At 47.8% G+C, this 16,592-nt stretch overlaps 1 protein-coding gene across 6 annotated transcripts in view; it reads right to left on the reverse strand.

Moving 5' to 3' along the window:
• RREB1 (ras responsive element binding protein 1) overlaps positions 1-16,592 on the reverse strand; it is a 141,129-nt gene that overhangs the window by 74,516 nt on the left and 50,021 nt on the right. For all 6 annotated transcript variants that reach the window (XM_081247631.1, XM_081247632.1, XM_081247629.1 and 3 more), the window contains one exon: positions 645-763. The gene's annotated coding sequence lies outside the window, so the exon portion shown is untranslated. The remainder of the gene's footprint in view (positions 1-644; positions 764-16,592) is intronic.

Raw genomic sequence — 16,592 nt, forward strand, 5'->3', positions numbered from 1 at the left:
CTGATACTCAATCTCAGGGGGTGAAAGACAGGTTTAACAGTTTAAGGTCCATTCACAAAGCACACTTTCTTTGTCAATACTTAAGAGTCCGTATGTTTTCACTCTCTCCTCTGCTCTCTGACACCATCCTACACATCAGCTCTGTCACTGCAAATAAAAAAAAATAATAATAACCATAATAAACAAAATAAAAATAAAAATCACTGGCCCCATTCTAGTACAATCTCCTCCAGCTGCAACCAGAGAGGAGTGGGAACCCAGATGAGGCCCCCAAAGCAGACATGAAAGGAAATTGTCATCTCCATTGACATGGCCACGTGGACTGGCCTGGTGTTCCAGTTTTGAACCCGAAGAGTTCAAACCTGCGGGTGGGAAGGAAGAAGCAGGGAACGGGGGTGCCTGCAGCGTTGCTTCCTGTGAGCCAGGCCCTCGGCACGCTTTCCGAGACTTCTCATCCCACACCCCCGGCTCTTAGGTGTGGAATAACTAGCAGTTCACAGTGAGAGTTTCACCTTGGTTTTGTATCAAAACGTCAGGAGGACCCCAAGCAGAGGGTGGACTACTCAATGGGGACATGGGGAGGGGAGGGAGGACAACATTCAAAGTTACTGTGACTCAAGGAGTGTCCATAAAGTTTAACTGACCTGTTTATCTTCGTCTTATCAAGCTGGCTCTCCTTACTGAGGAGGTGGTGCTGGCTGGGCCCCAAGCGTGGGCAGGGTCACACCTCAAAGCCACCACCTCTGGAACAGATTGGAGCAACCTACAAAAACAAGAAAAGGTGACATGAAGAGGGAGTCCAGACCAGACAGGATCCTGTCTCTGTGTCATTTTCTCCACTTACAACACTGGGAGTCACAAATTAAGGACAACAGCATTTCCCATCCCCTGCCTGCACTTATAAGCAAGCTTCCAGCAACTAGGTCAATTCCACCCGAGCAAGAGCAACTGGAATCGAGTGTGACGTGGACGGAAGGAACCCCCAAAGCATGCCCCAACAACATTGAGGGCGTCATCACGTGCAAATGGCCGAGACCAATGGCTCCAAATGAAGCTTTGAGCATCTGAATGGCATGCTGACAGCAGATGCTGATGGACTGCCACTTTAAAAAAAGAGAAGAAAAGACCACACTAAGTGCTATCAGAAACAGAAGGAGAAAAGAAGAGAGTTGAAAGTAAAACATATGGAACTCAACAGCCCCTTAAGTAAAGCAGTGACTATTATGCCTTCTCCTGAGTGATGGGGAAAATATCCACAACAGTTCAAACAAGACCAAAGGTGTATCTTTTCCTTTCTGCAGGGAAGATAGAGAAAACTCCTCAAGTTACACATGCCCTTCAAGAGTTTGAGAAAGTCTGCTCTGGGGTGCCAGGGGCCTCAAACCCCTGACCTGGGAGAAAGCTGTGTCTGGCCTTCTGCAAATTTAGAGAGACCTAGAACACAGCATTTCCCAGAACTACACGTCCAGAGAAGATGCAAGAAATGTTTAACAAAAACCTAGAAGAATTAAAGAACAAACACCTAGAAGAATTAAAGAACAAACAAACAGAGATGAACAATACAATAATTGAAATGAAAACTGCATTAGAAGGAATCAATAGCAGAATAACTGAGGCAGAAGAACAGATAAGTGACCTGGAAGACAGAAGGGTGGAATTCACTGCTGTGGAACAGAATAAAGAAAAAGAATGAAAAGAAATGAAGACAGCCCAAGAGACCTCTGGAACGACATTAAATGCAACAGCATTCACATTATACGGGTCCCAGAAAGAGAGGAGAGAGAAAAAGGACCTGAGAAAATATTTGAAGAGATTACAGTCGAAAACTTCCCTAACATGGGAAAGGAAATAGCCACCCAAGTCCAGGAAGCACAGAGAGTCCCAGGCAGGATAAACCCAAGGAGAAACATGCCAAGACACACAGTAATCAAACTGACATAAATTAAAGACAAAGAAAAATTACTGAAAGAAACAAGGGAAAAACGACAAATCCCATACAAGGGAACTCCCATAAGGTTAAGAGCTGATTTCTCAGCAGAAACTCTACAAGCCAGAAAGGAATGGCACGATATATTTAAAGTGATGAAAGGGAAGAACCTAACACCAAGATTACTCTACCTGTCAAGGATCTCATTCAGATTCGATGGAGAAATCAAAAGCTTTACAAACAAGCAAAAGCTAAGAGAATTCAGCACCATCAAACCAGCTCTACAACAAATGCTAAAGGAACTTCTCTAAGTGGGAAACACAAGAGTAGAAAAGGACCTACAAAACAAAATTAAGAAAATGGTAATAGGAACATACATATCGATAATTACCTTAAATGTAAATGGATTAAATGCTCCAACCAAAAGACACAGGCTCACTGAATGGATACAAAAACAAGACCCATCTTCTCTACAAGAGACCCACTTCAGACCTAGGGACACATAAAGACTGAAAGTGAAGGGATGGAAAAAAGATATTCCATGCAAATGCAAATCAAAGGAAAGCTGAAGTAGCAATACTCATATCAGATAAACTAGACTTGAAAATAAAGAATGTTACAAGAGACAAGGAAGGACACTACATAACGATCAAGGGATCAATCCAAGAAGAAGATATAACAATTGTAAATATATATGCACCCAACATAGGAGCACCTCAATACATAAGGCAACTGCTGACAGCTATAAAAGAGGAAATCGACAGTAACACAATAATAGTGGGGGACTCTAACACCTCACTTACACCAATGGACAGATCATCCAGACAGAAAATTAATAAGGAAACACAAGCTTTAAATGACAAAATAAAACAGATAGATTTAATTGGTATTTATAGGACATTGCATCCAAAAACAGCAGATTACACTTTCTTCTTGAGTGCACAGGGAACATTCTCCAGGATAGATCACATCTTGGGTCACAAATCAAGCCTCAGTAAATTTAAGAAAACTGAAATCATATCAAGCATCTTTTCCGACCACAATGCTATGAGATTAGAAATCAATTACAGGGAAAAAAAATGTAAAAAACACAAACACATGGAGGCTAAACAATACGTTACTAAATAACCAAGAGATCACTGAAGAAATCAAACAGGAAATCAAAAAATAGCTAGAGACAAATTACAGAGAAAACATGACAATCCCAAACCTTTGGGATGCAGCAAAAGCAGTTCTAAGGGGGAAGTTTATAGCAATAGAAGCCTACCTTAAGAAACAAGAAAAATCTCAAATAAAGAATCAAACCTGACACCTAAAGGAACTAGAGAAAGAACAAACAAAACCCAAAGTTAGTAGAAGGAAAGAAATCATAAAGATCAGAGCAGAAATAAATCAACTAGAAACAAAGAAAACAATAGCAAAGATCAATAAAATTAAAAGCTGGTTCTTTGAGAAGATAAACCAAATTGATAAACTTTTAGACAAACTCATCAAGAAAAAGAGGGAGAGGATGTAAATCAATAAAATTAGAAATGAAAAAGGAGAACTTACAATGGACACCACAGAAATACAAAGCATCCTAAGAGACTACTACAAGCAGCCCTATTCCAATAAAATGGACAACCTGGAAGAAATGGACAAGTTCTTAGAAAGGTATAACCTTCCAAGGCTGAACCAGGAAGAAATAGAAAATATAAACAGACCAATCAGAAATAATGAAATTGAAACTGTGATTAAAAATCTTCCAACAGGGCTTTCCTGGTGGTACAGTGGTTAAGAATCTGCCTGCCAATGCAGGGGACACGGGTTCGAGCACTGGTCTGGAAAGATCCCACATGCCGCGGAGCAACTAAGCCTGTGCGCCACAACTACTGAGCCTGCGCTCTAGAGCCCACGAGCCACAACTACTGAAGCCCGCGCGCCTAGAGCCCATGCTCTGCAACAAGCGAAGCCACCACAATGAGAAGGTCACGCAGCCCAATGAAGAGTAGCCCCTGCTCACTGCAACTAGAGAAAGCCCACATGGAGCAACAAAGACCCAACACAGCCAAAAATAAATCAATAAAATAAATAAATTTATATTAAAAAAATCTTCCAACAAACAAAAGTCCAGGACCAGATGGCTTCACAGGTGAATGCTATCAAACATTTAAAGAAGAGCTAACACCCATGCTTCTCAAACTCTTCCAAAAAATTGCGGAGGAAGGAATACTCCCAAACTCATTCTATGAGGCCAGCATTACCCTGATACCAAAACCAGACAAAGATACTACAAAAAAAGAAAATTACAGGTCAATATCACTGATGAATATAGATGCAAAAATCCTCAACAAAATACTACCAAACAGAATCCAACAACACATTAAAAGGATCATACACCACGATCAAGTGGGATTTTTCCCAGGGATGCAAGGATTCTTCAACATATGCAAATCAATCAATGTGATACACCAGATTAACAAACTGAAGAAAAAAAACCATATGATCATCTCAATAGATGCAGAAAAAGCTTTTGACAAAATTCAACACCCATTTATGATAAAAACTCTCCAGAAAGTGGGCATAGAGGGAACCTACCTCAACATAATAAAGGCCATATACGACAAACCCACAGCAAACATCATTCTCAATGGTGAAAAACTGAAAACATTTCCTCTAACATCAGGAACAAGACAAGGATGTCCACGCTCACCACTATTATTCAACATAGTTTTGGAATTCCTAGCCACAGCAATGAGAGAAGAAAAAGAAATAAAAGGAATCCAAATTGGAAAAGAAGTAAAACTGTCATTGTTTGCAGATGACATGATACCATACATAGAGAATCCTAAAGATTCCACCAGAAAACTACTGGAGCTAATCAATGAATTGGGTGAAATTGCAGGATACAAAATTAATGTTCACCAATCTCCTGCATTCCTATACACTAACAACGGAAGATCAGAAAGAGAAATTAAGGAAAGAATCCCATTCACCATTGCAACAAAAAGAATAGAATACCTAGGAATAAACCTACCTAAGGAGGTAAAAGACCTGTACTCAGAAAACTATAAGACACCGATGAAAGAAATCAAAGATGACACAAACAGATGGAGAGATATACCATGTTCTTGGATTGGAAGAATCAATATTGTGAAGGTGACTATACTACCCAAAGCAATCTACAGATTCAATGCAATCCCTATCAAACTACCACTGGCATTTTTTACAGAACCAGAACAAAAAATCTTAAACTTTGTATGGAGACACAAAAGACCCTGAGGAGGGCTCCCCTGGTGGCGCAGTGGTTGAGAGTCTGCCTGCCGATGCAGGGGACACGGGTTCGTGCCCCAGTCCGGGAAGATCCCACATGCCGCGGAGCGGTTGGGCCCGTGAGCCATGGCCTGCGCATCCGGAGCCTGTGCTCCGCAACAAGAGAGGCCACAACAGTGAGAGGCCCGCATACTGCAAAAAAAATAAGAGACCCCGAAGAGCCAAAGCAGTCTTCAGGGAAAAAAACGGAGCTGGAGGAATCAGACTCCCTGACTTCAGACTATACTACAAAGCTACAGTAATCAAGACAGTATGATACTGGCACAAAAATAGAAATATAGATCAATGGAACAGGCTAGAAAGCCCAGAGATAAACCCATGGACCTATGGTCAACTAATCTATGATAAAGGAGGCAAGGATATACAATGGAGAAAAGACAGTCTCTTCAATAAGTGGTGCTGGGAAAAACTGGACAGCTACATGTAAAAGAATGAAATTAGAACATTCCCTAACACCATACACAAAAATAAACTCAAAATGGATTAGAGACCTAAATGTAAGACCGGACACTACAAAACTCTTAGGGGAAAACATAGGAAGAACACTTTTTGACATAAATCACAGCAAGATCTTTTTTGATCCACCTCCCAGAGTATTAAAAATAAAAACCCAATGGGACCTAGTGAAACTTAAAAGCTTTTGCAAAGCAAAGGAAACTACAAACAAGACGAAAGGACAACCCTCAGAATGGGAGAAAATATTTGCAAATGAATCAACAGACAAAGGATTAATCTCCAAAATATATAAACAGCTCATGCAGCTAATAGTAAACAAACAAACAACCCAATCAAAAAGTGGGCAGAAGACCTAAACAGACATTTCTCCAAAGAAGACACAGAGATAGCCAAGAAGCACATGAAAAGCACTGCTCAACATCACTAATTATTAGAGAAATGCAAATCAAAACTACAATGAGGTATCACCTCACACCAATGAGAATGGGCATCATAAGAAAATCTACAAACAACAAATGCTGGAGAGGGTGTGGAGAAAAGGAAACCTCTTGCACTGTTGGTGGGAATGCAAATTGATACAGCCACTATGGAGAATGGTATGGAGCTTCCTTAAAAAACTAAAAATAGAACTACCACACGACCCAGCAATCCCACTACTGGGCATATACCCTGAGAAAACCATAATTCAAAAAGAGTCATGTACCACAATGTTCATTGCAGCTCTATTTACAATAGCCAGATCATGGAAGCAACCTAAGTGTCCATCGACAGATGAATGGATAAAGAAGATGTGGCACATATATACAATGGAATATTACTCAGCCATAAAAGGAAATGAAATTGAGTTATTTGTAGTGAGGTGGATGGACCTGGAGTCTGTCATACAGAGTGCAGTAAGTCAGAAAAAGAAAAACCAATACCATATGCTAACGCATATATATGGAATCTAAAAAAAAAAAAAAAAAGGTTCTGAGGAACCTAGGGGCAGGACAGGAATAAAGACGCAGACGTAGAGAATGGACTTGAGGACACAGGGAGGGAGAAGGGGAAGCTGGGACGAAGTGAGAGAGTGGCATGGACATATATACACTACCAAACGTAAAATAGATAGCTAGTGGGAAGCAGCCGCATAGCACAGGGAGATCAGCTTGGTGCTTTGTGTCCACCTAGAGGGGTGGGATAGGGAGGGAGACATAAGAGGGAAGAGATGGGGATACATGTATATGTATAGCTAATTCACTTTGTTATAAAGCAGAAACACACCACTGTAAAGCAATTATATTCCAATAAAGATGTTAAAAAAAAAAAAAGACACATGCACCCCAATGTTCATTGCAGCACTATTTACAATAGCCAGGTCATGGAAGCAACCTAAATGCCCATTGACAGACGAAGGGATAAAGAAGATGTGGTACATATATACAATGGAATATTACTCAGCCATAAAAAGGAACAAAATTGGGTCATTTGTAGAGATGTGGATGGATCTAGAGGCTGTCATCCAGAGTGAAGTCAGAAAGAGAAAAACAAATATCGTATATTAACGCATATATGTGGAACCTAGAAAAAAAATGGTACAGATGAACCGGTTTGCAGGGCAGAAATAGAGACACAGATGTAGAGAACAAACGTATGGACACCAAGGGGGGAAAGTGGTGGGGGGGAGGGGTGGTGGTGGTGGGATGAGTTGGGAGATTGGGATTGACATATATACACTGATATGCATAAAACAGATAACTAATAAGAACCTGCTATATAAAAAAATAAATAAAATAAAATTCAAAAATTCAGAACTACACCTCCAGCCCATTCTGTCTCTGAAACAGCCGCCAAAGAGTGCAAAACTGGAGAGAGTAAAGTGACTGCCACACGGACAAAAACTTGTCCCTTTTGGAGTGTCTGCAGAGAAGCTGCCCGATACGTCACACGCCCACTTATCACCCTGAATCTTACTTTGTCCACACAGTTACTGAGCACCTAAGGCGGGCAAGCTCCTCCCGGACCGGGTCTGCTGGGGGTGAGAATATCCACCAGCCCTTCCTATCAGAAGCAGCTCCTCGGTGATTTCTCTCTCCACACCTCACTGCTTCAGTTCTCCTTCCTTTTCTTTGTGTCTTTCGCTTTTGAAAAGTTCTTTGGATTTTGAACAAAGTGTCAAGAAGCAAGGAATAACTCACAGGGACAGCCCCAGAAGGGCCAGAGACACCACCACCACCCCCTGCCTTTAACTTGGAGGAACCCTTATTACTACCCCAGCAATTCCCGATGGTTCTTGTGGGCAAGACCCTCCTTGAGGATCTGATGAAAATTATGGACCCTCCCACAGATAAAAGCACATACTCTACACCCAACATTTTCCTTCAGTATCAAGGGGGTCAGGGGCCCCAGAAACCCATCCGGGATAAGTAGGATAAGAATCCCGGTTTTACTTGATATATAACCCACCTTCCTTGAAACCGTGACTCAAGACCATTTTACTAAAATTCCCATGAGGTTTCAGAAACGCACAAAGAAAACATCCTTTCAGATCATCTCCACCCATCTAAATTTAAAGATGCCTAAGGTGAAATTATATACTGTTTAAAAAAAAAAGCAAGCAAAGTTTCCCTATATTGTTATTCATTTTTATATTAATGGCAAATATTAGGAAGAAAGTCCAGAGAAGAATAGCTCCATGGTTTTTTCCTAGAAACTGCCAAGATCTCCAAATAAGCAAAGTGAACTATAGTTCTATACATAATGAATAAAAACACAATCAGGGCTTCCCTGGTGGCGCAGTGGTTGAGAGTCCGCCTGCTGATGCAGAGGACGTGGGTTCGTGCCCCGGTCCAAGAAGATCCCACATGCCGCGGAGCGGCTAGGCCCGTGAGCCATGGCTGCTGAGCCTGCGCATCCGGAGCCTGTGCTCCACAACGGGAGAGGCCACAGCAGTGAGAGGCCCGCGTACCGCAAAACAAAACAAAACAAAACAAAAAAAACCCCACAATCAGAGAGACAAGTCTCTGGAATTAAAGATTTCCAGAATATAACTAAGACTCTCATTAAAATATGGACCCACTCCCTCCTCTCACTTAAAAAAGATACTTTACAAAGTCCACCAAGTAACCTCCTCAATCCACAAGGGGAACCAAGGAGAGGAGAGGGCCAACCTGACAGACTTGACCCTGAAACTTCCATCCTCTGATCTTGGATGTAAATGATCTGAATATCAAGAATGTCTTGTGATTAAGCTGAGTAACAAGAGTCACTACCCTGTTTGTTTGGGGTTCCACCAGGCCTGAGGGATTCACACAACTCCAGGAGTGGAAAAGTACAGGACGGTTCTTGGAAGAAAATTCAAGATACCCCTTAGCTCTATCACCACTGCCTCAAAAAAAGAGAAAAGAGAAGAGAAGAGAAATGGACCCATGAGGAGGGGCTGTACCCTGGAGACAGAACCTCCAGGAAGCTGGAGGGGTGGGTCCCGGGCTCCTGAGGGAGGCTACTGCATTTCTGGATTTGCATTCCCACACAGGCTTTGCCCAGACCTGATGGAAGCAGGATGGCCTGAAGAGGGCAGAGGTCCCTCTGTGAGGATGATGGGGAGGGCAGGCCAGCCCCAGCCCCAGAGGAGATAAGGGACAATGCTATGCAAAGCCAGAAAGAAAAGATTAAGGATCCTGTCTCCAGGTCAACGAGATAGCAAAGAAGAGATGAAAGATAAAAGGGAAGATGGTCTAGAAACAAAGCTCCCCAGCTTGTGAAAACCCGCAGGGTTCTTGAAGTGAAATCTAAAATCTGTCCTAAGGCCCCCAGGCAAAAGCTTGGATGCCTAGGATGACAGGAGAAGCTCACAAACCAGACGGTGGGGAGCTTTACAACACCGAAGCAGGACAGAGGCGGTGTGGAGCCTACACAGAGGTCCACAAATACTTGGGATGGTTGATCCCCTGATTGAAACAGCCGGTTCGGGCCAACCCAGGACCGGCTAACAGAGTGTGAGTTTAGAGGAGTTCAGCTACTAAAATGTTCTGGGCTACTCGGGGGCTTAACAAGCAGCAAGGACATCTCTCTTAGGATGGGCTGACTGATGCAGGAAGTCTTGGCTAGGCTGGGGATGAAACCCAAGCAGACTAGTGTGCACCATGGCCATGCCTGCAAAGCTGGGGCAAAACCGTCTCCTCTAACCAGGACGGCCTCGCGTGTGCTCTGAAGGCTGACAGCTGTGACGACGGCCCTGAGTTCCAGGAAGTTGATGTGTTTCTTGGCTGAGAGTTCAGTCTATGCCTTGGGTAGGGCGGCAACCCATGCACGGCCCCCTCCCCCTCGCTGGCACGGGCTTTGCTCAAAGGGAGCCTTGGAGTGTCACGTAGAGCATTCGAGCAGTACAGCGGGGCACCGTGAGCTGCTCCAGCCAGCCCTGGATCCTACCCGCAGGGGGAGCGCGGACGCACCCCTCGGCACCGGCCACGTGCAAGACAGCAGAGCCGGGTGGTGCGGGGAGCGCAGCAACCCTGGGTCCCACGGCCGTGTGTGTGGCCCCCGGGTGGTCTTCTGGGCTCTGCCTCCACAACACGCCCGCTCTGGACGGAGGACCTGCTGACCCACGTTCACAGCGCTCCGTGCTCTGGTCTCAGTGTTCCTCTGGCCTTCTTGCCCACCGGCCCTCACACTCTCTGCTCAGTTTCTTCCCCCAGAACATACACCTGCACCCCTCCCCTGATCCTGTCCCTCGGGGGCCCCTGTTCACGTGAAGCCTCCCGGATTCCCAGCAGTCGAAGGCTCCCTGTTCCAAACTCTACCTCTGCAACACTCGCACTGAAAGCCTAGAACGAAGACCAATGATGAGAGGGGCTAACACCTTCTGAACACTGTCTGCCACAAGCTAAGTGCATCATCTTACTCGACCCCTGTAACAACAACCCTGTGAGGGATAGTCCCACTGCACAGCCCCCAAGACCACGGCGGGAGAGCAAAGTGAATCCAGATTCTAAACTCTGTTCAGTTTCTGTTGGACAACATTTCCAACTCCTAGCGCGGGGCTTGAGAGAACAGACGCACTCCCTCCGTCACATTCTCGGACTTCTAACGATCTCTGAGTCACCTCTGCCCCTCCAGGGCACGGCTTCCCATTTCCGTCTGTTTCTAGGCAGGAAGAAGGTGCTCTCTGCTCCCACCTTCACCTCTGGCAGGAGGAGGACTGGACTCCTGCCCCAGACTAACAAGTTCACTGCACGGAGTCTGCGTCCATGCACGGCCCCCGCTGCGAAAAGGGATGGGGGGTCCACGCTCCACACCCTGCGGTGCTCCAAGCAGGCAACTGAAAGGAAGCCACCAGGCTCCTGAAATCCCAAACACCCCAATACTGTGGGAGAGGCTGGATCCCACTGATCCACTGACAGGTGCTCGAGCTCAGAAGTGACTTGAGTCCTCCGGGGCCTTCCGCTTCCACACAAATCGATTGCAGACCTGGAGTCCACGCTTTGGGGTCCTCTCCTGGGGTGTGGAGGAGACGCGTGTGTAGGAAGTACTGGGGGGCAGGAGACGGGGAGCACAGATGGTGGAGAGTGAGTCACAGAACTGCACAGATCAAAATTAAGCCAACACCATGCGAAGGTTGGAGTCTTGCCTACAAGAAATGGAGGATAAAAAGGCCTCCGTGCCGGGGAGCCCCACAGGGCCCTGCTCAGCATCAGAAGGAAACCTTACGGTCTCATCTACTCAGTGAGGGGCTAACTGCTACTGACCCTCGCTCCAGCACGGCCACCCCAGAGTCGTCCCGTCCAGCGGCATCACAGACCTTGCTTTAGAAATGCAGTCTCAATAAATGTGAGTCAGTCATGACGCTGTACACCTTAAACCAACACAGTGCTGTACATCAATTATCTCTCGATTAAACTGAGAGAAAGAAGAAATGCAGGTTCTCAGGCACCACCCAGAACTGCTGCATCAGAAACTCCCCTGGGGGTGGGCCCTGGAGTCTGTTTGTTGGCTCCCAGGGGATGAGATCCAGCTTTGAGGACCAGTGCTTTACATAGAATTCTGAAAGGAGGGTGACACAAAACCAAGGATCTCCCTGAAAAACGTTCCTTCTATGAGGATTTGGAAGAGGCCACTGGCTTATCATACTCCCAGGAGCAAAAATCAAGGCACTGGAGCAGAGACTCAGACCCCAGTTCTAACCTTAGCTTTATTTACCACAAAGAAGTTAAAAAATAAAAAAATTAAAACAATAAGGGCGGAGGGAGAGGGATAAATCTATGTGGGGCTATTTTAGCTTCCTCAGGAGCGGGCACGTGTGGGATGTGAGCTTCAGACAGGGCAGGGCCAACCTGCAGTGCACAGAAAGCAGAACCACTCAGCCTGGGCACCCCCCCACCCCCAGGCAGCTCTGGATCCTCAAAGCCCCCTCTCCAGCATTCACCAAACTTGTGTCACTCACAGAAAAGCTCCTTCCAGGGTGCTGAGGCATGGTCTCCAAAGTTGAGGCCTTTGGCCGGGATCTCCGGTGGCCCTGGACACCCTCACGGTCCCCCCAGGTCCCTTCCCTTCTCTGCTGCTCCTGGCAGTAAGTGTGCTGCGGGGGCGGGAAGGCAACCCCAGAGCTCCCCCAGCCTCGGAACTAGCTCACTGTCTACTGCGGTTTCTCTCTTAATGTGACCCACCGTGGAGGGAGAAAAGTGGAACGGAGACTGTTCCTACAGCCTAGAGCGGCCGCCCCTTCCTGCTCAGGCTTCAGGGGCCTCAGCGGGTACCAGGAATAACACAGGCTGCTGATGCTACCTTTCAAAAGGAACGTCCAGGAACACTCTAATATTCAGTAAAGTGTGGGGGGGAGGGGTGCCATAAGGGAGAGGGAAGTCTCTCTTTTAAAAATAAAAACCACTGGGACGTTTTAATTGCTACATTACCTACAACTTCAGCAGGGAGGCGAGTGCCGACCGGGAAGGCAGGGCTCTTGCTCACCAAGCCTATCTACGTGAGTCAGAGTCAATTCACTATTTAAAATAGGAACCGCTGGGGAGGTGGGGAGATTTCCTGGTACATGCTGGACGAAACCGTCCTGCGGTCCCCACTCTCCTTCCTGCATCCCTCTGTGAGGGCTCTTGGCTTCTCTGGAGGCAGGAAACGGGGCCAGGTCCCAATTACATGCTCTCCTGCGAAGAGCTGACTCCACCCCTGCAGCTCTGCCCCCGACCCCTATCTCATCGCCCCACCGGGATCTCATCTCACTGCTGCCAGACTCAGAGCCACGGCTTCTGCAGCGGCCGCATGGCAACCATTTGTTCTCAGTGGCCTCTCTTCAGGGAGGGGCCTGGCGGCCCATGGGCGCAGCCCTGTCCCTCTGCCCAGGTGAGCCAATCTTTTCCCGGCCACCAGGATCTGGTATTTCATCACCTTCTTGCCCAACTTGGCAGAAACCTGTATGGTTCTCTACTCTGCAAGGAAGCTGGTGAGAAAGGGGGTGCGGGAGCCCTCAGGCTGAGCAGAGGGGCAGAGGGCCCAGGGCACCCTCACCTCTCCCCGGGGCAGGGCAGGGCCTTCCCGAAGGCAGGAGATGTCTCACAGGAGCACCCTGCGGGGGATAAGGGTTAGGGGCCCCGCCCCACCTTTAGATCTGCTCTGCTGGCTTATCCGGAAGGGTGGGGAGAGGCCTCCACATCTTACCTTGGCTGAAGAATTTTTAAATGGAAAGGAAAGCTATTGCTACAAGAGAAAACAGGATTTTAGTCAGGGTATGTCACAAGTCTAGTGTTTATCCATTTACGTGTCTTTCAGAGTATCCCTTCTCTAATAACTACGGGGTATCATCTATTGGGGCATAAACTCTGGGCCAGAAAATGTGTTAGGCACGTTACATATATTTACTCCTCCCCCAAATCGGATCAGGTAATGATGAGGTTATCTGCTGGCTATTCCACAGCTCTGCGTGGGCAGAGCCAGGATTCTAGCCCAGATGCCACAAAAAGGAGCATGGAAAAATCATTCAGAGAGGGGCCATTAGCAAACTAGAGGACTGGGAAACCAAGCCGGGGGGAAACAAGAAATGGCGGAAGGAACAGTGGACACCTGCAGGCCTGGCGCGTGCAAGAGAGGGCCCACTCTTCCCCCGTGTCCACCATGACGGGAACGGGGTTTGGGCAGGAGGCACAAAGAAACTGGTCTGGGGCCCCATAATCCTTTACACCAGAGCCCTGAACGACTAGAGCTGCCCACAGAAGGAACGTGGCCCCGTGAGGTAATGAACTTGCTGTCTCTGGAAGTGCTCAAGCAGAGGGCGGATAACCACAACCCGGCCCTGCAGTGGGTGGGAGACCAAGGCCGGTCAGCCTTCTAACGTCCAGAGTCGGGACTTCTAAGAGGACAGCCCCTTTTTCGTCCTACTGTAAGATGCAGAAGGATGCACCGGGAGAATACACCACAGCAGCACAGCCTAAAGAGCACACGACGTGGAGTCTTCTATCTTGGACTGGAAACTCAGCTTGCCACCAGTGGAGCGACTTAAGTCTCTGAGTCTCAGTTCCCTCATCCGGAAAATGAAGCTAGTGATACCAGCCCTCCATACTTTACAGCACAGAAATCAACCAAAGGAACATTAACTAAAACACTTTACAAACGGCATGGCACGGCACGCCCAGTATGAGCTACTGATGCCACGCTATCCGCCTCCAGGTTAGCTGGGCCCTCGGCTGGCCCTCCCCCACAACCCCTCCATCCGCCTTCGGCATCCCCTCTTGGAGGGCAGGGCCCAGTTTGCTGATCTTCAAAACACATTCTGCTCCAGCCCCCAAGTTTGACGATGAAATATAAATATAATTTAGCTTATCACAAATGCGATCCCATCGACAATTAGGAGTAAAACAGCTGCTGCCAACTCGCAGGGCTGTATGGCCAGCAGGAAATAAAACGCCTCCGGCTTCAGGTCACCGCTGAAACAAATCCTGGTCAGCCTCACGTGTGCTTAATCAAGGAAGTCTGCACCGCGGGCTCCCACAGGACCTGAGGGCTCTTCCCCACCCTCTCCTGCATCTCTCCCCTCCCGGCGCTAGAACCCGAGCACAGTGCAGCGGACACCCCGCAAGCTGCCCCAGCCTCTCAGCAGCTGGACTGTAGCGACTGGGTTTGCTCTGGCCACTCCTCTGACGTGGGCCTCAGCGCCTGCAGTCACATTTACAGCTTGGGGAGGAAGCCGGGGTAAAGTTCAGTAGCAGTTTGCAGAGAGTTTTAGGCAATATCCTGCAACTCTTTCACAGGCCCTGAGGTCGTGGGGCTGGTCTCTTCTCTCCAATAGGCTCGGTAAAGGGTCAGGCTGCAGAAACAGGATTCTCTCCTTTTCCCTTGAGGAGGAGCTGGATGCAAGCTGAGCACCCCCAGGACAGGTGGTTACCCCAGCATCTGGGCTGCACATTCCCAGAATTCAGGGCGGGTTCAGCACGACACCCCTTATAAAAGCAAAATGACTCTGTGGAAGATAAAAGTGTTGCTGGAAATGCTTCTAGCTCGGTGGAAGGAGGAGATCACATCTTTCCTCACCCAGCGCATCGGAAAGGCAGTCCGCTGGGGTCAAAATTTCACAGTGGGTGAGCAGACGTTACAAACCGTCAGCTGAGAATGACTCTGAGTTTGCTGGGCCCAACGACCACGGGCTCCAAGGGCTGCCCGCTACGCCTCCTAACGGGTGACCCTCTTCCCCTCTATTTTGCCTCTAAGAACATTATTCACCACTCTATCTACGAAGAAAAACAAATACTCTGAGATACAAGACGTTGATAAGTGTTTACCACAAGCCAACCAACCAAAAACACTAGCAAGCAAATGGTGTTTCTTAAAGCAAACTGAGCACAAGCCCAAAGCTGCTACGGGCAGGATGGGGCGCTGGGAGGGAGGGGGCGCGTGCGGCCGAGGTCCCCCTCCCCGAGCTGTAAAGAGCTGCCGGGCAGAGGCACCTGGGGAGGAAGGCGGTAGTGGACCAGCCGGTCCTGGAGGAAGCCTGGGCTCCGTTTCTCCCCAACAGCCAGGAGTGTGTGGGGTGTGCCTCGCTGAACCAAGAGCCGAAGCCCGGCGGGTCTGAAACAAGTACACTGTGCCCAGAGCACGTCTGCTGTCTGCATCTGCCTGAGCTCACGCGGCGGCCCTGACCAGGCCCAGGCTCTTCAAGGTGGGGTCACGTTTTACAAGCCCCACCCTGAGAACGCGATTACCCCTTCGCCAGCCATTAAACTCACCCTAAAGTGACAAAGAACAGGAAGGAAACTCCAAAAGGGGAGATCCGCACCAGTCAGACAGATCCCCTCCCTTAGGCTCTCAGGCCTGAGCGAGAAGCCAGCCAGCGGCGGAGGGAACCTGAGAGGAGAGCACACGCCACGGAGGAATCAAGGAAACAGAGCCGGCCTCCTGCGCGCCCCACTGGCTAGGCCAGCCTGACACTTCCTCCCGGTCCCGAGGGTCACACACCTCCACAGGGAAACCTCTGGGGCACGAAGATCTGGAAACCCAAGCTAATGCCCATTTAACTTAAGCTGACATTACGCTACCAACATTACAGACATTCCTAGTCACACGGACCGCTGTGGTTGAAAAAGACTGGCCTCTACCAATATTTCCGTGGTACACAATTGATCTTGTGCATTTGGGAAACCACGCCGTGCTTCTCCAGGAGCGTTCTCTAACACGCCTGCAACCATAAAGCTGAGGTTCTCCTGCTCACCCCCTTCACTCGACTTGAATGCCTGCGATAAAGGCCCCCTCGTGTTGTTCAAAAAGAACATCCCTGCTCTTCCCTTTTATCTTCCCTTAACAGTTTGCCATCCAGTGATAGAAGGGGCCTCGCCTCCAACAGTCCCGGCCTTTTATCTCCCGCTGACCTGACCACGCAACAACATGAAGCCAGGGGCTGGGTTTCCTGCAGCTCGCCTAG

The sequence above is a fragment of the Mesoplodon bidens genome, assembly GCF_964165515.1.
Source record: "Mesoplodon bidens genome assembly, chromosome: 10".
Lineage (NCBI taxonomy): Eukaryota > Metazoa > Chordata > Mammalia > Artiodactyla > Ziphiidae > Mesoplodon > Mesoplodon bidens.